A 22,768-nucleotide genomic window follows, 5' to 3' on the forward strand; every position below is an offset into this window, starting at 1 on the left:
CACATTTTAACTAGGGCTGGTTTTTGACAACATGACAAATGTTCAACTATGTAAAACGTTTTAATTGGACCTCTGAAATACTAACTATAGACTCCACCCAATATTTTCCAGTTTGTGTTCTTGAAGGTCAAGCCAATTCTAGAAGTGATCCAGCCTGACTTATTAAAACGATAACAGTCTTAGAGAACAATCAGAATGGTCCACCATAAAGTTGCAACATAAAACTGGTTTAGGCATTCAAATAAAAGCAGAGGTGAAAAGATGCAAAATTGGAAAATAAGTATTCAGATTGAATTTTTGGCCTTTGTTAGCATCAGACCACTGTTGATATCTGATGGAAAAATTACATTTCAGTGATAATTACTTCCCTGTTACTCTATGGATTAGTTCAGTTCACTGGTATTAGATATTCGCCCTTCTAAAGGCTAGCAACAGATTAAAACTTCTCCTTGGTATATTTAAAAGTTACCTGTAAAATCCTAGGATATTCTCTTTGGAGCTCATGTTTACACAGTATTTGCATAGTAGGCTCACATCGTATTTGTTCTCTGACAGACAAATCTCTTGTGATACAATCATTGCTAAGGTTTTATTCAGGAACCATTTTTTTTCCCCTTGAAGTATTTCTGTATTCATGGCCATTTTGCCTAATTTATGCTGTTGTTCAAATAATATTTTTTCCTCCTCTGTGTTCCAAATTATAACTTATCCATTATGGACAGTGCTGCGTATCAAACGCAGAACTGTCTGTCTGTCCTCTGCTACTTCCTGTCTGCCCCCTCCTTTTCTTCTCTTTCTCTCAATAGCAATACTGCTGCACAGAAGTTAAAGTAAAGTGCTACACAGACTTTGGGAAGACATGAAGTGAGGTAGAAGTTATCTCATAATCTCATTTTACAGGGAAGGGTCACTCATTTGGAATAGTTTCAATGACAAGTCACAAACTAAATCTTAATATTTTTCATTTCTCTGAGCAAAAGCCAAACATCTTTCAGAGTCCAAATGTCTTTCATATTGTTCTTGGATATCAGCACTATCGAAAAATCTTTATAAAATTGGTCATTCGTCCAGTGTAACTGAAAAGCTTTCCATCTAGTTACTGATGTTATAGGATATAGGACATCAATTAATTGAACTTTGAGACATTTTAAACATTTTATCTCTACGATGTCATTTTAAGTAAAGCATCTGGGCAGACTTTAGAAAATCATAAAAGAAATTTTTAATTAAATCATGCCTCGTCATGAACTTCTTGAAAGTGAGTAACCTTTCATGAAGGTTTTTAATGGAGATTTTGCTGAACCACTTAAGAAAATCATCTCAGAATGAACACTCACTATTTCTGTGGCAACCCATCATTTACGTGATTACCCAGAAGAGTATTTTAGACATCTCACAGACAGAAGCTGGTAATGTATTCCAAAACAAGGAGCTTTTTACTGATGGCTGGCAGTGAAGTGTGTTCCTTGATACCTATTTTAACATCTATAAAAATAAACTTTTCCAAAATACTGAAAGTAACAATCTAACTCACAAATCCATCATGTTCAAAGAATTCAGAACAATTTCCCAGCGGGTTTAAAAAGACACAGAGCTCCTACCTTACATTAAGATATCTGATCTGTTAATACATTTCATTCATTAAAAAAAAATAAAAAAAATCATTACATCTTTGTCTTATACCTGAAGTTTCCACTTTCTCTACAGTGATTTACATTTCCAAGTTATTAAAGTATACATCCCAAGTGTTGAGTCATAGATCTGTAAGCACCATGTACGTTCCCCCACCACTGGGCTATCCAGAAAAATAAATATTAAGCATGATTTGGAGAGCTTTAAAGTAAAAAAAAAAAAAATTGCTTTAATGTTATTTTCTCAAGCTTTAAACAGAAGCTGTGCATACCCCTTCTCTCTGCAAGGGAAACTCAAACACTAAAAGTGAAATAATCAACAAAATTTGAGCCCTAAGAAGAAGGTAGCCTATTATCTTGAAATAACTACGATCTTCAAAACTTGGCAATACTTGAAAAGGGAGAGAACTACCAAAAAATCAAGTTAGGAGATTACACCTACTACTTGATACTAATTTCAATTCTGATTAAATGGCAAGCCCAAAAATCAAGAAGGGACAAGCATCTAAAAATAATCAACATAAACTAGTAATCACTCAAAAATACAAAGGACTAATCAGAAAAATCCTTAAATTTAATAACTGAGCTGTAAGAGCGTTTCATGCACTGGGCATGTGCTGATTCTGATTCAGGGTTTTTTGGGGGGGCTTTTTTGGTGGTTTTTTGTTTGTTTGTTTTTAAATGGGAAGGCCCCCTTTACTTTTACTGGGGACATTTATATATTATATAAATCCAATAATAAAGAAATCTGTCTGCATTCCCAAGGATGGACAGTGAGCAAGAAATAATACAGATGAGTATACAGGTCTGAACAGGAGGATCAAAAATCAGAGCCATTTTTATTTATCCAGGGAAGCCAGGTTTGTAGTATCTATTACACATCATTAAAACTGTTCATAGGACAAGACATGAGATGCCCTGCTGTTTCTGATTATTAGGACAAGGCTGAGAGCAATCTTCCTCTTCTGTTGCTCACCTGGATGCTACAATTATCCTGGCCAACAGGACTTGAAAAAAGATACCCATTCTTTCAGAAATCTGAAGCATAGTCTAGTAGTCTGGGTAAGTACACTGCTTAAAAATTGACAGATCCAACCATAATTGTTCAATTTGCTGAGCAACAAAAAGATCTGAAGCTGAAAATAAACATTTGACTCCTGTGTCGCTATCTTTTGTACACTCTAGCAAGGAACACAATAACGGATTGTGTGCCCTCAACCTAAGCTTATGTGTTTTCCCGTAGTTACTCTCTAATTTTAATCCTTCACTTTTACCTGTTTTTCCACTGAGATCTCAAGACATTTGTCAGTTGGGCTTTAAAATGAGATTGCTCAGATTTCTAATGAACAAATAAGAGAAATAAAGGTTAAGAGATAAAAAATAAATTTCAGACTGCTTCCCAATGTTGATGCGTTAAAAATCAACCTACCTATAAAATCCAAAACATCTTTTTCCTAAAGATATCATCCAGATACTGGATAAATGACCCACCCTGGTCACCTCGTAAGAGGTAGCAAAACCTCTTATGATTTTCAACTAAGTAAAATTTTTAGCACTAAATATTTGATGATAGCTAACTAAATTAAGTGTGACACTGTTTTCTCGAATATAAACTGATAGTTGAGAGAAATATTGAAAAAAGCACCAAAAAGTGGCTTTAACGATGCTATTTTTAACTCAGCGTTTTCTAAATACAGTCTGTTCTATACAGTTGATTTGACTGCAATTTGTATTAATGAAACATTTCAACAACATACTGCTTTTTGATTAAAAAGCTTGCAGTTAAGAGCATAAAAGTGATTAAAATGAAGTTTCTGATGGTGGCCTGAAGAAAGCTTTGCTGGGCTGCGCCCAGGAACAACACTAAGTGGTTTTGTGCTTCTTTCCCCCCTTACACTGCAATAGAAGTAACCTGTCATAGTCAAAAATGGTCTTAGATTCTAAGTATTGCAATTTTTTTTCCCCCTGCTAAAGAAAGATAATTCTCATCCATAGCAGTAAAAAAAAATCCCTCCATAAATTATGGGCAGCCTCAAGCTAACTTGAAAATACCAAAGGAGAATACTAACTGTCAAGTACTAGATGTCTCCATGTCTTAATCTGTGGTCATTTGCCTTCCGGTTTTATGGTCCAATAAGTGATTTAAAATCAATTTTATAAGGCTGCAATAGCGGTTTTGTACACTACAGGCCTTCAGTTCTTGATGGTAAGTTGAATTTAGAAGCAATTGCTATTCTCTTGTCATGCAAATCCAAGTAATATTGAAAGCCAGGGTTTATGGGTATCATCATTCTGACTGTGTATTTAGGCAGCTGAATTAAATAATATTTTTATTTTTGAGGATTTGGTGTTTAATTAGCACATTCCTTTTACTCAATTTAATTATAGGGCCATGCCATGTCTGTCTGCCTTTCAGAAATTGAGACTTGAAATGCCACTCCAGTAAATAAGTTAAGCTAAAGGTGCAGCAAAAAATTAAGCAAACTTGCTTTCTGGGGACCTTGCCAGTAAACTATTTTTCTTTATTGATAAAATACTATTAATGAAAAAATGACCCAACTTTATTCTCTTGATCAACTTTTACCTCCTAATAGCTTCAGATATAGTTTAGTCATTATGAGACCCCTTACCCTTCCTTGCTGACAGCAGGACAGTTAGTATAATCAATTCTTGTTTCTTTACACAAAAGACAGCTACCTTATGATGAACAAGGCATAGGTTTTTCTCTCTTATAAAAAAAGAAAAACAAACCACATTCCTGACTCAAGCTTTTCACTCTTCATATAGGCTCCACAGCAATGGTATCAGAAGCAACGGCATAAAGTTAGACTGGAAACATTAATTTCCCACAGTGGGTACTAATAAATGAAAGTATACGATTAAATCATATTATAACTAAAAAAAAATAGCAGTGACAGAACAGAACTTGCAGGCAATAATTCCAATACCTAACCCATTATTTTAGTCTTCACTATATGTCGCTTTCTTCGCTTCTTTCATCCTGTACTTTAATTCCCTTACCTGACTGCTTTCCAACAATACAGTGCAATTAGAGATATTGCATCGTGCTCTGTTTCATTTCTACTAACACGACAGCTGCAGTCACCTTCTGTGAAGTCAACTTGATCATCTTCTTGGATTCCCCAAATCACTGAACATTACCAGAAAAGGTTGGACTGTAATTAAGGCATTTTAGCGTTATTGTCTTACATTTCCCTTTTCACAACTCTGAAATCTTGCACATCTACAACTATTTCATGCTTTCTTGCTCCTGGTTTGTTAACCAATATTCTAAACCCAACTGCTTTCTCAGGTAAGCCTATTTTTTCTGTGTATATGATACACTTGAACAGTTATAAACAAACCATTACAACTACGTGCATAGAGTGCTATGCCGCAGTATCTCTTACTGATAAAACATTTAACTTCAAATGGCAGAATCGTGAAAGAGTTATGCAGGACATCTCAAATCAGTTTTCAGTACTTTCTATGTGAACTGAAAGGTCTAAAAATAATTTCAAAAACATAGTTAGGTAGTGACTACTTAAGGGTAGTCACTAAAAAGTATTTTTTTAAAAGTCTGTTGCATTTTTGAGTAATTACCTCAAATTTATTCTTTTATATATCATTTTAAGTATATGAGGCTCTTACTGTATATGGCTATGGTTGTGCCATTTATTTTAGCTACACCATTTGGCACAATCTCTGTTTTTCTGTTCTGTTATCAACTACACAGAAATTCTTCTTCCTCTATTTTAATTCGTGATTTTATTTCTTTGCAAGACAAAGACAGCGTTGACCCTGTATGATTATAATTTACCCAGAATGAGAAAAATGGAGGTAGTGATGATGAATCATGACATCTGCTGTTCTTTCACTTATTAAGAGAAAACCTTTAGAAGCATAATTGGGCAATCCTTAGACAGAAGGATCAGTGATCCATCAGTATGTCTAATTAAATGTTTACTAAGCCCATCAATAAGAATTTGGATGCACAACAAACTGAAAAGAAGCAACACATTGAGGTATCTGTAGAAAATAACATTAGTAATCTTTTCTTGCTATCCTTCATAAAATAGGTGAGCTGCTGAGATAAACACAGGAATTTCATTGAAAGTGGGAAGAAATTTAATCTTCTATCTGGGTTTCATTGAATCTGTTTTATGTATGCAGGAAAATGGGAGTCACTGTCTGCAGGGTAAGCAGACTGGTTGCTGCTGACAACAGCACACTACAGCTGCTGTTAGCAGAAGCCAGGGTCCATGAATCCAGTTATTCAGCTGTACTTGAACAGCTGACAACTGTCTGTGTAAGACCTTAAAGAACTTTTCATATTTGATAAAGATATTCCACCTTTACTTCTGTCTGGAACCATGTGTAACTGTTACAAACTTAACCTAGGCAGACCTAACTTCAGTTTCAAAGGTAGTTCTCAGGAATTTCTATGTGAATTTGGAAGCAAAGTGATGTTTGTTCTTCTATTTTGGTGCCCAAAAAGTTATAGTTCAGAACTGGGGATAGGAAAGAGAAGAGGAGAGTAGGAAAGATAGGAGGTCTGAGGTTTGGATTAACTAAATTACCTGCAACTTGTATAAAGCTGCTTTTAGTCACCAAGTCCTTTAATTTAAAGATAATCTGAACTGTGTTACTGTTTGAATTAACATATTTAGATTACTCACAACTATTTTGAAATTATTTTGGATGCATCTCTATTTCAATTTTTCTGCTTTGCAAAGCAGAAAATTATAATTGCTTTAGTAGGACCCTTTCAGCTAACAGAAGGACAAACTTGGCTTCATTAAGATTAATGGGGTGGGGAAACAAAGAGCAATGACCAGGGAGTTGTAGTAGCCCTCCTCCACATTAGCACCAAAAGAGTTGCTTATCTGTGGTCTTGTAATTGGGGAGTGCCCTACAGCTGCATATATTACTCAAGGTTTTCCTCAACTATACTGTTTATCAGTGCAAGTTTCCCACTGTCTCAGATACAGTATATGCCTCCTGGAGAGGGAGCTCGAAGCCCCAGCTTTGAGAAGGTACATTCTAATGTTATTTGAATGTGAAGGAAATGACAAAAGGAAGAAATTGTTTTTCATTATTTGCTCTCTACTATAGCAAGAACTCATTTTTAGTAATCTCAAGAGTCGTTATTCAAAGTGAAGCATTTGCCTTATACTTCCATAAATACTTTTAACACCTATAATTTGCTTTAGTCAAATAAAAGTTGTAATAAATACTGTTTAAAATTTATCTACTCTACTTTCCTACAACTGTATAATGTTGAAAAGTTCAGGTAAGGAACTGAGAATACATAATTCTGATCTAAGTGAGTCTTGTGAAAACACTGGGGAAGGTACTTCAGGAAGTACTTTAATAGTCATCATGTAGCAAAGATTAGAATAATTATCAAACAGCAGTATGCATTCCACAGACTTTATTTACACTGTGATCAAGTTCGTACGCTGGTGGCATATAATGTAGTATCAGACCAGGCGTCCATTACAACACAAATGTGATAGTACTTTAAATCCAAAAATCACTGTGCAACATGTAATATCAGAGTCACCGTCAACTTCTTACCTTTTTAGAACAGCTGCAGAAGTGAACTTGCTCAGTAGGGTGTGGCTGTGTGATCCAGTTGCTATCAAGGAAACCTGTTACATTTAAGAACTATCCAAGAAAGCACCTGAAAGGGGATGAGAAATCATTATAGTATCTACCCATGGCGGGGGGGGAAGGGGAAGCAGTAACAACTTCTGCATCACCAGTTTAGATTAAACCACACAGGGATGAAAACAACCCAAAGGAAGGTTTGGCTAACATAGTGTAAATAAAACATACTGCTTAGTTGAATTTGGTTATCCTAGTTTTCTGTCATATTCTTGCTAGCTTGCAGTACAGTTGCTAAAAACTTTCTCCTAGATAAGGGCAACGGTTGGACATCAGGGTTTCGAAGCAGCAATAGCAGGGGCATGCATGCAACCCTAACATACAGGATTCTATGTGCAAGTTTCCAGCACCTTTCAGTACCCCATAATTCAGGGTGAGAGATAAGCTAGTGCTCAAATTTCTAAATTAACTCATTAACCTTAACTGCCTTTTTAAATAACACTTGAAAGATTCATCTATTGTGGTCATTACCAAAAGTGTAAAATAACTTATAATTAAAACTACACAGAATAATTACTTTTTCTTTTGATAAGCAAGTAAATACAAAATCTGTTTGGAAATACTCTATCAGTTCATTTTTAAGTTAACTAATAACACACCCTGCTTCATAAAATGCTTCAGATTATCTGAAGAGCTCTGTTATAAACATTGGTATTAGAAATGCCTTTCTGAAAGCCAGCTGCAATTGGGTTATAGTATTTTTTGCTATATTTTGTTTCTTGGCAATGCTTTGTTTAGCTGCTTACGTGCACCTTCTAAATCTTGGTGGAAAGGAGGGAGGGAGCACAGCTTTCGGGACTTTCTCAAAGACCGTAAGAACTATACTACCTTTTTTTTTTCCTCCTCCCCTAGAAAAGCCCCTAATACAGCAGAACTGTAGCTTCCTAGACTTGTTTAAAAAAAAAAAAAGTAAAGGAACAAAGATGAACACAGTCAAAGACTTCGAAAATCCTCCACAAAAAGCGCAGCTACCCACTGACAACGTACCAGCGAGGGGCAGCCGCGGAGCGCCAGGCGGGAGGAGCTCTGCCGCTCTGAGGGAGCGGAAAACCGGCGGTTCGGCCGCGCGCCCCGCCCTGAGGCGGCAGGCGCGAGCGCCTCCCTCCCGCGCGCACGGGCCCACACCGAGGGAGGTCCGGAGGGCTGCAAGGCTGCCGGCTCCCAAGCAGGCCGGCAGTCAGTCCCCCTCACGGCGCCCGGCAGGAAGCACCACCCAACCGAGCCCCTGACGCCGGTACTTTCGGTGCTCCACAAGCGACGAGACTACAGCTCCCGGCTGCCCCGGGAGTAAAGCCATCTCCTCCCGCCGCGGGGGCGGCTGGGAAGTGTGGTCATTCCCGCCCTTTCTGCTCGGCCACCGCCCGCGGGCCGGGTCCCCGCCTGCGGCGCGAGCGGGGCGGAGCGGCCGCAGCGCCGCGCAGCGAGGAGGGAGGCGGCGCGGCCCTCCCGCGCCCAGGGGCGGGGAGCGCGGCGGCGGCCCCGCCTGTGGCGCTCCGTGGAGCTGTTCAGCACCCAGGTGCTGAGTCTCCCCCCGGCTTACGGAGACTCCGGCGGCGCTCCCTTCCCACCGCTCCCCGGCGCGGCGATGGCTCCGGCGCTCAGCCGCCTCTGCCAAGCACTCTGAGCGTCCGCCCGCCGCGCCCCGGCGTGGATGCAGCAGCTCCAGGCGCCCCCAGCTCCGCGAGGGAACGCGGCAGGTAAAGCCTCTCCCTTCCCGCCCATCCGCATTGCATCCCCGCCCGCCCCTCTGCTCCGAGCTGCCTGCGGGGCCCGGCTCGAGGGGCTTTTGCCGACTCAAGAGCCGGAGGCTGATGGAGACGCGAGTTGTCTGGCAGGGAGCGAGCGAGCACCGCGAGGTGGACCACGGGGAACAAAGCGGTGCAGTGCATATGCTTTTTAAGTAGTTTCATTATTTTAATTTCCAGGGGGGGTGGGGAAGAGAAGAGAGGGATGGCTGGTTAACTGCGAATATCTGTGCTTAGTTATACGTAGGAAAAAAACCCACCTAAATATGTTAATTTGCTCTTGGAATCATGTTCCTATTCTCATGGTTCTGCAGTGGAAAAAATAAAGGCAGTGTTTGTCATACAGGTAAGGTAGTACTATAGTCAAGACTGCAAAATGGTTTCCTTGAGTAGCCTCCTTAGCTGTAGTGCTTGTATAGATTTTGCACAGTGATAATTTCTTACTTCTTTCTGTGTGGATTACTAGCCCCACCAAATAGCTAGGACAAGCAGCAGAAGGTTAGGGACAGCCTAGCGTACACAGTGTTTCTATGAATAGGTGTCAGAAAAGGGAGGAAAAAAGAGATTTAAGGCCAAATGACAAGTTACATCCTACATGAAGTCATTTACAGCCAAGCATTGTGCTGCTATGCCTGATGCTTCAGGCTTCCTCTCAGTGCTGGGTGATGAATAGCAAATTGAGCAAGCATATTAAACATGCATAATCAAGCAGCAAGTGTTCTTAACTGCTTGTATCTGTAGTAGCTTCTGTTAAAGGATTGGTGGGTATTCCTTAGCTATTAAAAGACCGTATGTTTTACCCTAGAGCAGGCTGCAGCTATACTTTTTTTATTATTGGTAATACAGGTTGACTTAGAATTTCTCAGAGTGGCATGGGAAGGGGGAGGCTGGCAACATGGAAACTCAGCACTTTTCTTGGGTATAGATAGTGACAAAAGTTTAATCTAGGAGACTGCATGCAGCCAGACCAGGAACTTGCACAGTATCTAAGCTAATTTTGACAAGAAACTGAAGAACCAAACTAAGATTAAAAAAATTGCTTCCTTTAGAAAACCAAATGCAGTTTAATTAGCTTACTCTTAACACTTTACTTATGCCCTGTACCAAGAAAGAATTTCTTTGTGTAGAAGGCATCCCCCACTCCCCATGTTACTATATCATGTATTAAACCTGAAAGAGAGCCTGAAAGGCAATTCCTGGGAGCAGTAAGGCAGGTGTTTAAAAGCAAGTTGATGGGAACTCACATCATGTTCCCATGTTATTAAGGATTCTCCAGTCTGGACAGAAACTTAGTACTTCTCATCTTTCATTGACTTTTTTTTGTACTAATGATTTTAAGGTTCATTTATGTAACTCATTTCCAGGATAGCATACATTCAATTTGTCTTGTATAGGCTGCAGTTTAACAGTTTTTGTGCTTCACTGCAATAAAAAGAAGTTGAACAGATTGGGTACCATCTCAGTCATCGCACATCCAAAAACTCTCCTTCCGATGGGCACCTTGGACATGCAGGAGCATAACATCAGGCCCTTAAAAGTAGCCTTTTAGGAATCGAGTTAACAATTATAATAGCACATTACTGTAAAATTAAAAATCAATTTGTGCATATGGCTGTATGCAATGCAAGCTTCACCCCTGTCAGTAGAATTAAAAGATTTCCTGACACAGCTCCTCCCTACCTCTGCCTTTTAGTCTCAGCACCATAGAAGCCTCAGAGCATGTGATCGGCTATGTGTGATTTAAGCTATGCTATTGAATTTTTTTTTCCACAGGGAACAATTATTATAGAGTGACAAGTCAACCATTTTGATCTTAACAGATCTAGCTCTGTTTAGTGATGGTAACCATAGCATACACTGCCTAACCCAGTCTGAATATCTCACTGTGGCAGTTTGCTTCTAATTTAAAAGGACATTGTTAAACCTTAAAATAGGTTCTCATTTTTGAGTAGGAATGAAAGAGGCTTAATACCAGAAGGGCACTGTAGACATTTCAGTTGTATATTTTCAGCCGCTGCTGCCTGCAACAGCCCTTGAGAAGCCACTAAAATATCAGAGGAGCTAAGCAGCATGCTCTGACCACACCCCTACATTGCCATAATTCATAAACCGAGACTCTGTGCTTGCTGCCACATTCATATTTTTACCTGGTCAGTTAGGACAAAGACAAAGCTGTTTTGTGCTAATGAAGCTAGTACAGAATGCTTTTAACAGAGGCAACGATCTGGTCTTCCCAAAATATTTTAAAAAGGACACTTCTGTTACCCTGACACTGTTTACGCTAAAGGCTATTGCAAATAGAACATTTATGCTAATTACTTACATGTCAGTTTGGGCAATACACAATCAATATTTTTCTGATGTAGGATCCACTGCAACTTTCCCTGTCCAGTTATTATTCATTCAGCACAGTACAATAAATCTCAAGTTGCAATCTCTTTGCGGAAATGTTTATTTTAACTTCTATAGTAGACTGCTGAAGTAATGGAAATGTTTTCATTACACTTAAATAAAAGTCTATTTTTCAAAAAGACTTGCACAAAAACCTGACCTGGAAATATTTTTAACATTAGAGCCACTGTTATGATCACACTATATAGCAACGCAGAAATGTTTGGGGCTTTTTTTTTAAAGATTAAAAAAATCTGTATAAGCACGATCTGTACAAAAATGCTATCGTTAAAAATCAACATGTGCTATTGAAAAGCAAAGACTAGTACTTTGTAACTGCTAGCTGTATTAGGGAGAGTGTCAAGACATACATTTATGTAAAAGAACTGAAGTACCCTGTATTTAAAAATAATAATCTTTTAATATGCTGTTCTGTTCCCTGGATTGTGGCTGGGATGGCCTATGTATTTTGTACAATTCTAAAAAGAAAACAATAATTTATGTATTATACAGTACCATTTTTCTGCTTGAATTTTAGCAATGCTTGGCATTAAACATAACTAGATTTTACTCTTCCCCATAAATGTCTTTAAATTGTTAGTATGGTACTCCCAAGTCTACCCCTCAAATAAGATTTTTTTTAAATGCACAATGCAATAAGCAGCTACTGAACTGTTTCCTCTTACAAGAGAGGGCATGCTAACTTAAAAGGAGTAATCCCAGTGACTTGCTTCAAGTAGCTAGTAATATTCTCAGTAATTTTTGAAGGTATAGCTCCTAACTTGCAAATATTTAACTGTAGATTTTAAGCATTTGTAGTAAGTTCTCCAGAACACTCAGGAGTAAACAGACATGTAGCCAATCTGCAAGCATGATTGCTATAATCATGTACTTTTATGTATCGCAGGTCAAACTCACTGTAAAACCTCGAAAACTGTTAGACTACAGTTGAATTGTGCCATTGTTGTAAAAAGGAACAGTCTATAATTTGAGCTGACAATACAACGCTGACAAAGACTTGTGCAGAAATACTCACTTCCATTTTGTCTTGAACAACTAGTTTCTGAGAAATGTGTAGTCTGGGGACAATATCTATGTAGAATTGCAACGAATACAAGATTTTCCTTCTTGACTAAGTTCTACTCGACTTTGTTTCTAGTACTTGGGATGGGGGTAGGAAGAGGAAGATAAGACAGAGGGCAAGCCCTGCCATAAGGTTGTATTTACCCACTGGGAAGTCATCAGATTTTGGTGATTCCTGACTCAGTCATGTAAATACTGCCCTTTGACGGCTACACTGTCAATGTCATTCAGCTTTTGCTCTAAAAGCAGGCAGAATGCTGCCGTACCTTAATGAAGCAACCAGCAAACATCCTCTTAAGTCAAAGCAGGAGCAAGCAACTTCATGGTTATAGAAAATCTCAGTGAAGGTGGGGGAGACTGAGAAATCTCTCAGTCTTGAATCTTGTGCTACAAGTCTGTGGTTTAACAAGTATATTTAAAGAACATAGAGAAAGCACTCTGTGTGTGAGCTGACCCTAGTCTCCTCAATGGGAGAAGATGCCTGGGCAGCATGCCTGCTGTTCTGTCTGTGTGATGATTATTCCCTCTGGCTGCTGGCCTACTAGGCTTCAGGTTAAATGCTACTTTTGTAATTCTTTACTCACCTGCTATTCCACAGATAGCATAGACAATGTGCATGGACTAGCACCTGTTCATGAGAACTGCACAAAACAGCTTATTCTGTCATTCTTCAGGTTTCTTTTTTGCTTTTTTTTTTTGAGACTCCTCTGAGGCTGCTATCAAAAAGTTACACGGTTTGTTTTTTTTTTTTAAACCTCTTGCTACTTGTCCTCAATAAATGCAACTTGACAAAATTTGCAAATACAGCCATCTTAGGTATTCCATATGAAACAGACAGGACCAAATTCTTTAAAACTTCTGAAACAGCCAGAATTTCCATTAGCTTCATTTTATGATAGTTATACAGTCTTTGGATTTGGACCCAAGACATCTCAGATATTATAACAGAAGAGTCATCTACGCACAACCAATATTCCACTCATAAGAAGTTTAGCCTCTGCCTGTCCACTCAGCTTTATGCCTGCAGATAGGGACTATTTTTGCTTACATGTGCAAGTAGAAAGCAGCTCTGGTGACATTGTTTGGTATCTTTGCTTTGGAAGTGCGTTGAAATTGCAGCATCACAAAAACAGAGCAGATAAACATTAAATTGGCATCCTAAAAATATGGGAAATGATTCTTAAAGGTGCCCTTTGTTAACATTGCCACAGCATCTGTTGAAACTTGCACTTTGGAAACTAGCATGTGACCTATGATACAGCTCAACTACAGAATTAGGACAAGATTTAACAACTCTGTTCAGTTTTGAGATCATTCAAAATGTATGTTCTTCAGATAATCAAGAGGATGCCTACTCCAGAAATATGTTACCAGAGAATGGGTTACAATTAGACAACATAAGCTGAGAAGTTCTGATTTAAACATGAAGTACATCAAGGCTTAGACTTTTACCACTGTCTCAGGGGAAAATTACCACAAGATGCACTATGAGTTCAGCGCAAACTGCAGAGAGCACGTCCCAGGCACTGTTCTGGGTAGCTGAATGCTGTCTTAAACAATACACTCGAAGAAAAAGTCTACCATGTGTTTACTGTACAATCACACCACCCCCTACTCCCTTCCTTGCTAAAAGGCAGCTAAAAGGCACTTGAACAGGATTCTATTACTGTTACATTATTTCAAAGTTTAACAACATACAGCTCCTTAAATCTGAAAGCTGAGATAATAAATGCAAGACTTTTTTTTTTCTTTGGTACTTAAGATTTCTGTCAACTACTGTAACTCAAGCACAATCTATTTCAGTATTAACAATAGCAAAAATAACCTCTAAAGTGACAAGCCATAATTGCCACTCAAAAGTACACAAGCTTTTAATATATTTTAAAAACTGACTCAAGGAGAAGAGAGAGAATCACAGGATTCCATCTGTCCCTCTTGACTATTTCTAAACAAGTTAACATTTGATTAACAGTTTTGCTTCAACACAGGTTTTGGGTTGGGTTTTTTTTGTTCTTTCCCACCTACGCTGTGCTTCAAGTACAATAGAAGCTATTCACTTTTAAGCAGGATGTCTTGGTTCAATCTCCTCTGTGCCAAAAGAGGAGTTAAATAGTCTCTTTACTCCCTTCACTTACTCAAACATTGACAAAGCCATGTTGGGGAAAGGGGTAAAAATCCATAGACTCCTCTGGGGTAACTGCAAAGAGGCTAGCACAAAGATTCATGATCACTCGCTTCAGGAAGCTGTGCAACTTTGTTTTCTTTCTTTTCTAAAAAGTTACTGGATGGAGAAAAAGCAGAGTTTAACTCTGCCTGGGAAGAGATAGTATTATTTCAAAAAAATTAGCAGCTATCAGTTGAGGGGCTGTAGCTTTCTATACAGGCTACTCCACCCTTCCCATGTTGCTAAGCAGAACTGTGTCACCAATATTGAAAACAATGAGAAATGCCGTCTCAGTGAGAAATGACAAGTGAAGTGAAGATACGTTAAAATAGAGTGTGCCTTGAAACACTTCTAATATCACAGACTGGAAGAAAAACTTACCAGTTCCTGACTCCTCAGCACAGTTACTTCTCTGAAATCAATACTGCTGTACAAATGAGAGATCAGAGTTTCATAGCTTTTTCTATAGAAGTGCTTCATCCAGCTCAAAGCTGAACTCCACTGGTGACCCTACAAGCAGAAGGAAAAGACAGGGAGAGTCTAGAACACAACATAGACAGGAGTCTCTTATCCACGCTAAAGAACCGGCAGACAGCAATGAAGACAGATAAGAATCTTGTTAATTTTATTATTTCTGTGGGGGCTGGGATATGGTAGTAAATCTATTCAGAGGGTAGAGAGAAGTCTGTGTTCTCTTATCCCCATGAGCGAGAGGAAAGAAGGATAAAATCCATGTTGGAATCTCATAGTGCCTCTTACAGCGAAAGAGAGGGAGGAAGACACCATGACAATTAGTGCCCATAATTAATTCCTGAGCATAAGGATGCACATTTTGCTGACACACACAGGGGATGAGGATTCTTGCTAGTCATAGAGGATGCACATACCATCACTTTTTCATGATGAAAGTTAAAGCTCTATAGGGCTTTAACTTCAAGCTGCATGTATCCTTCAAAGATGGCAAGACAATGCAAAAGTAAAGATGACTGTATAGTCTAAAAATAGCATTGTATTGTTTCTAGTCCTGGGGAAACTTTCCTTACTCCCACACCAAAGGTGAAAAAATTACTGAAAAAAGCCTGTTCTGATAAGGTGCAATTATGTAGATTAATCTAGTTGCTGCCAGGATATCAGCCATATGATAAGCATTCCTTTGAAAGAACAATGTACAATGGAAATGAAGCACAAAAAGTTGGCTACCACAGACTGGCAGACCTAATTCTAGTTGTATACTGCTGTAAATGGAAGGGCATATCTTGGATATAAAATTATATTTATTCACTGAGAGAAGGTCCTGAATTTGTCATTTCAGCTTCCTTGTTAAACTATTAATTTTCAAATAACATGAGTGACAGAAATAGAAAACTGCAACTTTTTAAAAGCCAGCTTTCTGATCACTTCTCAGAACCTGCAGCTTTAGCCCAATATTCTCCTCTTTATGTCTTTCAAACCAAAAAAGTAAAACATATCCAAGGTACATAAGGTGAAAAAGGTACAGGCACAGCTAAATCTTTATTGAACATAGAAACCTTTACTGAAAGTTTCTCTGACACACAGCACATAGGCTGCTAACGCACACATGTAATTGCACTAGTCTGCATGTTGGTCCTGGAAAAAAAAGCTATGGAACACAAGTGTCAACCTATAAATGCAGAACACTACCTTACCAGATCACTAGGTCAGGAGAAAACAAGTATTCCTTCATACGTTCACTGTTTTGACTTTCCAAGACAGTCTGCGAAAGTAACTTGCAACAAATATGAAGAGTTCATCTTTGCCAGCTGATATGATGCTCGATTTCATAATTTCACAATGGTAGGGGCCTTCAAGTTTAGTTGCAGATTTTGCACACTAAACTTTCTCAGAAAGAAAAAGCTAAGACCAGTCCTAAAATAAGCAAACAAACACAAACCACGTAGGCTTCCATTCAGGTCAATCATTCTCCTCAGGTCTTAATGCTTTTGATTATTATTTTTCCCCACTATTTTCTCTCACACAAGTTTCAAGTATCACACCAAAGAGGGGAAAAGGATTTTTAATTTGTTTAGTCATTGTAAATAACTACTTCCATTACACCCATTCACTCTTCACCTGGTGGTCTGCCAGCAGCTACCTACAGTTCTTAGAAAGGGTTCCATAACATATACACAAAGAAACCTTTCCTGTAAGCAATTCCAGTTTCAAATGTATGTATTTCTTTCCCATAGAAGCTAGGAAAATCATGACAGATGGAAGAACCAGTAAACAGCTTCAGCCCTGGAAATGCTGCATATTAACCCTATGTCAAGCAGAGATTACAGCTCCAATTTCATAATCTGCCTCTGAAGAGCTACTTCTGACAATGCTGCAGGGCCTTGCTCCAGATTTCTCTGTTCAGAACTTACCTATACGCAGACTTCGTGTCTGCGCCATGATACAAGTTGTATCATATCATTTTTACAGAATATGGAAAGTTACTTAATATAACTTCTTATTGAACCCATTATAAGTGAATGGACCAGCCCGCCTTGTTTTAGAAAATATGAAAAAAATTATTAAGCTCTACACAGTGATGTTTCTATTACTTTAGGATGTTACAGATGAGCATGTGTTGGCAACCGGAAGTGTGACTTATTCAGATAGTTTTAATAAAATGTAAATCCATTTAATTAGAATACAATGTTAAAACTATTATAAAGTTACAGCCTCTGTATTGCCCGTGACAAAAAGATTTTATTAATCTAATGCAAAAGTTAAGTTTTTATTTGCTTCACACTTTCTTAACTATATTTGTACAAATTTTGATTAGTTTGCTAACAGGAATTCTCTTTGGTAACTGAGATTACTTAAAGCTCAAAATTTTGAAATCTTGTGATGCCTGATGATTTTTTTCTTTTTGCAAGGGGAATTAATTGAGAGATTCCTTTTAGTTAATAGGATGCTAAATAGCAGCTAGCTCCTTCTAGCCTAGCATGTAAGTGGATTTTGTCTGCTCTTAACCAATCACATTCTGGTGAATAGTTTTATTCTTCTGTAGTGAGTTTACTTGTTTTTTCCAGCACAGTAAATTAACATAGGCAGTGTGTTTACCTAACAATGATGACATTCCTTAATGTCATCTTAGTAACAAGGAAGGAAGACAAGTTGTAGCTCACCAGCTTCCGTTTGCAAATTTCTTGGGTTTGACTACTTGTTCTTTTTTGCATAAAATATCTGCAGCTTCACTTAATGAGAAGAAAAGTTTATTAGTTACCAGTTCACAGTTGTAGACTTCTAGACATATTTAAATTAATCTGCCTCTCATGATCATACATAATCTTAAGGCTTGTCATGGCCACACTTGAGAACCTCACTTAATAGGGTTTTGGAGACAACTTCTGCAGCCTCAAACACTAGGCACTATGCCACCTTCCTATTGGGAATCACATCCTGGGAGCAGGATGTTGAGTTGCCTGAGAGAAAGACAGAAAATAAATTAATTTACACTCTCACACTTTTCCAAGTTGCTGTCTTACTTGACTGTTTTCACTTTATGTGCACAAAGACTGCACAAAAAATGCCTGAGTAATACCAGAAAGACACTGTGTAACTTTTAGTAAGACTACAAGCATTGCTGTACCACTAGAATTATTATATTAGCATAAATTCTGTTACGAATATAGTAATACAGCTTTAACTTCCTAGCCCAGAACAGACCAATCTACTATGAACACCACCTTTACCAATGTAACAGCATCACAATGGGAGAAGTCCTGTTTCAGGCGCAATGGTTTAGTTTGGAAATGAACCTTCCTTGCATAGACAGGCCCTCACTAGAGGTATTAAATGACATGTCGAAATTTACCCTGGCGGTCATAAATACAGTGGGGAAATAAAATCCAGCTTACTAATTATTAGTTACCACTGTAAGCATGCACAGTTTTCTTTATCATTAAGAAACAACACATATGAAAGACCCTTAGAAGATGACAAACAGTAACATCTAACGTGCAAATCAGTGTTCCAGGAATTTTAATCTTTTGGGGCCTTCTTCATGAGGACGGCTGCCAGCTACAGATGCCGGGCTGACTAATTGGCACTAGCAATAAACAGTATTTGAATTTGTCCAGAAAAGGAGCAGAGGGTCTGAGAAAGGCTTATCAATGCACATTAAAAAAAAAAAAATCTGGTACGCCTCTATCTTTATTCATACTATCTGTGTGACTAATTTCTACCTCTGAAAATTACACTAACACCTAACAGTGGTTTATAAAGCTCTAGACGCTATCTAAATGAACCTTAGCTATTGGCAGATTATAAAGCAGGTATAGTGTACAAAAATAAAACAAACTGCTACTATAATAAGGGATACTATACACTTGGGGCTTCATAAAGCAATTTTGCATCCAGGCCTGACCAGCTTACAAGTAAATAGAACTTTTCATCAGAAAGATTGCTAGATTGTTTAGCAATATGCCAGCCCCTGAACTACAAGACAATCTATCCTATCTGTAACACTGACACTGCTACAAAGAAGTTGTTCTCTCACTTCTTGACAAAAGATATCAATCTTACATTTCTCAGGAGCTATTACCTGACTTATCTGAAAGTATCGATATGCCTCTTTCAGAGATTTTAAAGAACAGAGTTACTGGGAAACAACAAACAAAACTGGCTTAGACGTTCCTTGCATTTAGCCATGCACTTTCGAGAAGGATTCAGGGGCAAGCTAGGTTGTCAAATTGAAGAAAATTACTCTAAAAATTTCAGGAAAAGAAATGAAGTGATAGACAAACAAGTTGCAAAAGAACCTGGAAAAAGGAGGAGGCTGAAGAAAGCAACAAGAAGTGCCAAGGATTGAATACAGAGGATTGAAATATAGGATATGCGTGTGCAACAGCAATTGTTTTAAAAGCTTCTGAATAAAAAATTAACAGCTGATAGTGCACTCACTAGGACTCGCAACTAGACTAAAAAGGAGAGCTGTTAAGATAGTGAGTGAGCCAGTAAGACAGATGGCTGGTGAAGGAACTGACACTGCAAGAGCTAGAACATTCAGTAGAGAGGAAAAACAACAGCTATACCCATGAAGGAACTGCTGCCAAGCACCTAAGTGAAGTGAGAGGAATCATGCAATTTCAACAGTTCCTATAAAAATGTGGATGATGTGCTGAACTGCAGGCAAGGTATAAGGAAGGCCTCAAGCCTGACAGTTCAGCATCAGTGCAGAAGCAGAGAGACAATGGAATGATTAAAAGGTCAAGTATGACCTAAAAAACCAACAGCAAATAGTTCAGACATGTATAAGTGATTTCACAAGCGAATACAGAAAATGCTCAATAGACATAAGCACTGAAAAGATAAATCTATTATCTAGAATTCATTTGCAAAAAGCTAAATCTTAGTATTCAATATGAAAAACAGTGTCAGAAGCTAAGAATTGTGAAACACCGCCACCCTCCCCCAGATTTAAAGTCTGTCTACTAAGAAGAAAATAGTTTCTGCAAAGCTTGCATTTCTCACAGCTACGGATTTACTATCAGTAAGATTCCAGACATTCGTAACAGTCAAGTGCAATACCTGTATCTTGAGACCCTTACTTAATATTTGCAATCAAGTTTCCACATGCTTTCCAATAGTTTTAGTACAATCCACTTCACATTTACAGAAACACCCTGGAAAATTTGGCCATAACATATTCTTGGAAATAGAGTGACTTAAATGTACAGGGGGTGGGGGTTGCAGGAAGAACAAGTTTGAGAATAGAACAGTTTTGCATGCACAGAGGGAGGTGTCCTGAGGTTTCATGAAAATTGATCTCAAATTTTATTAGCACTTAATACCATCATAAGAAGTAATAGTTCTGACAAAAAAGGAGATGCGTAATAATATCCAAAATGGGAACCTAAATAAAAAAATAGTTTCTACATTGACAACCGATTAGCCAATTTGCTTTTTCTTACTACTTTTCCAGCCCATTACTGCTGCCAATCATTGAGAACAAGAGGAAAACTGCATCCTTCTTTTGATTTCTGTGCCGGTGTTTATGTATTTAGGGTTGCATTACTACACAGATATAAACTTCAGTACAGGCTGTTTTCATGAGACATGTATTGTGTAATATTAAGAGTGTTTAAGCTGTACAGCTCAAGTAGAAGAGCTCATTGTTGAAGACAGCTCTTCCAAAATTCTAAGCTGTCCTGATACTTTTACCACTACTACAGAAGAAAAATGGCTGTAGCATGGACAAGTAAAGTATTAAAAATCCTGTCAAATTTCTTACAGAATAAGATTATCTTTCTGGTATTCAGAAAATCAAATTACTTTCCAAGATGCAGAAAGATTTTTAATACACAGGCCAGGCAACCTAATTAAATAAACAGTATGGGATGGCTCCAAAACATTATAGATCACACGTTAATGCAAAAAGCCAACATAATTATGAAGTACCCATTCCAGACTTTTGGGTACATAAAATAGATTTAAACAAACCACTAATGTAATAATCAGTATAAAAATGATCATCAGAATGACAAAAATAAGTCAGCGCAACTGACAAAAACTAATTAATATACTTGCGGTTCAGAGAAAAAAAAACAGTTTTAGAGTCATCATCGGCAAGACTACCTAAATCTACTATTAATCAAGCTACTTTAAAGAGGCAGGTAGTACACGTCTTAGATGAAACCATTCTCTCTGAAAACTATAGGGAACTCGTATATCAATTGGAAGCCTCTCCCATGAAGTGGAAGCAGGCTCACAGAGAGACAACAGAGCTCAAACAACCCCACTCCCACCCACCAACCTCACTTTCTACAGATAGATCAGAAATTAAAACACACTTTAACGGTATTTCCCTTCTTCAGGCCAGCTCAAGTTTCCCTTTCCTAGCTTTTTGTTGTATTCCAGCTCTGCTAGAAGGCAGCAGCAACGTGAAGCAACAGTGAGAGAGCAGGAAAGCCATTGCTGCTGCAAGGAGTTGCCAGGAGGGACTAAGTAACAAGAATGCCGGAAGGCCAAACAGGTCACACGAGCAGCTCTTCTACATCCCAGAGAGGATTACTATCTCTCCCACGTAGCGCTCATTTAATGCAGTCAACTTCTGCCAGGCTTACATTCAATCCTCTGATTCCATACATTAGCCACTTCCCAGTTTAGGAACTGGTAGAAGTGGACTAATAGTCAGCAAGCCAGCCAGGCAGTTTGGCACCAAGATAACAGGACTTATTCATCATAATCAGTTAAGACATCAGTTAGGGCACCTTTTTCCTGGTTTAAAAATTGACTATGGTACTAAAAGTTTGTGACGTAGTATTGGAAAGACATAAGTAAGGTAAAGCAAAGCTGTTCCTCAAGAGGGCACTGACACTTTACTTCAGAAGCTAACATTAGATACCTCCAAACAAATATAACATTGAGAAGAATAACATACAGATTACACTTCATCTGGAGAACACCAGCTGATGTTTCACGCTTCACTAAAACTAGACACCTGGCTCCCAAGGACAGGAGTCCTTCTTTTATCAAACCGCCCCACGGTACCAACCGCTGCCATCTTGTACTCTCCTCAGCCTCACAGCTGCCACGCAGCGCTGCCCTCGTCTCTGGTTGGTGCTTTCCCGCCGTGTCTCCGCCTCTGCTGTCGAACAGCCAATCAGAGCGAGGGTGGCGGGAAAGCGGGTTCTCCGCTACCGCGTTTGTTGGAGGGTGAGAGCGTCATTACAGCTTCCTCACAGCAGGCGACGACCCGTTCGGTTTCTGAACATCCAATCTCCTCAGGGGAGGTAAGCCTTCCGTTCTTCATCTTTTTCTTCGCCTTATCACGCTAGCCTTGCAGAAGAAGAAAGAAAAAAAGGCTTGGACGAGTGCAGGAATAGTGGCAGCTGAGGGAGAGACTGAGGAGGAGTGGGAGGTGTGAGGAGGGTCAGTGAGTGGGAAGGCGTGGCCTACCGTTGCCGGGTTTCCTGGGTCACTCTGCTCCTCAGTGTGGCTTTCTGTTCGTAAAGTTCTGTTAGTTCTGTTTCTCCAGTGGTGTTGGAAGTTAACCCTGCTAGACAGAGTAGAGCAAAGGTGTTTCAATGGCAGTAGCTTTTTTAAAATAATTAAATGTTTTACTAAATAAGCAA

General features: G+C 38.7%; 1 protein-coding gene across 2 annotated transcripts in view; it reads left to right on the forward strand.

The window, feature by feature from the left end:
• The first annotated feature begins 8,669 nt into the window (after positions 1 to 8,669).
• The window catches only part of SMPD3 (sphingomyelin phosphodiesterase 3), a 119,209-nt gene continuing 105,110 nt past the window's right edge, over positions 8,670 to 22,768 (forward strand). Inside the window, exon 1 of one of the 2 annotated variants that reach the window (XM_054840524.1) lies at positions 8,670 to 8,998. The gene's annotated coding sequence lies outside the window, so the exon portion shown is untranslated. Of the gene's footprint in view, positions 8,999 to 9,146; positions 9,180 to 22,768 lie in introns of those variants that run through there. The other variant, XM_054840525.1, reaches the window with a different exon arrangement.

The sequence above is a fragment of the Grus americana genome, chromosome 13 (assembly GCF_028858705.1).
Source record: "Grus americana isolate bGruAme1 chromosome 13, bGruAme1.mat, whole genome shotgun sequence".
Taxonomy (NCBI): Eukaryota; Metazoa; Chordata; class Aves; order Gruiformes; family Gruidae; genus Grus; species Grus americana.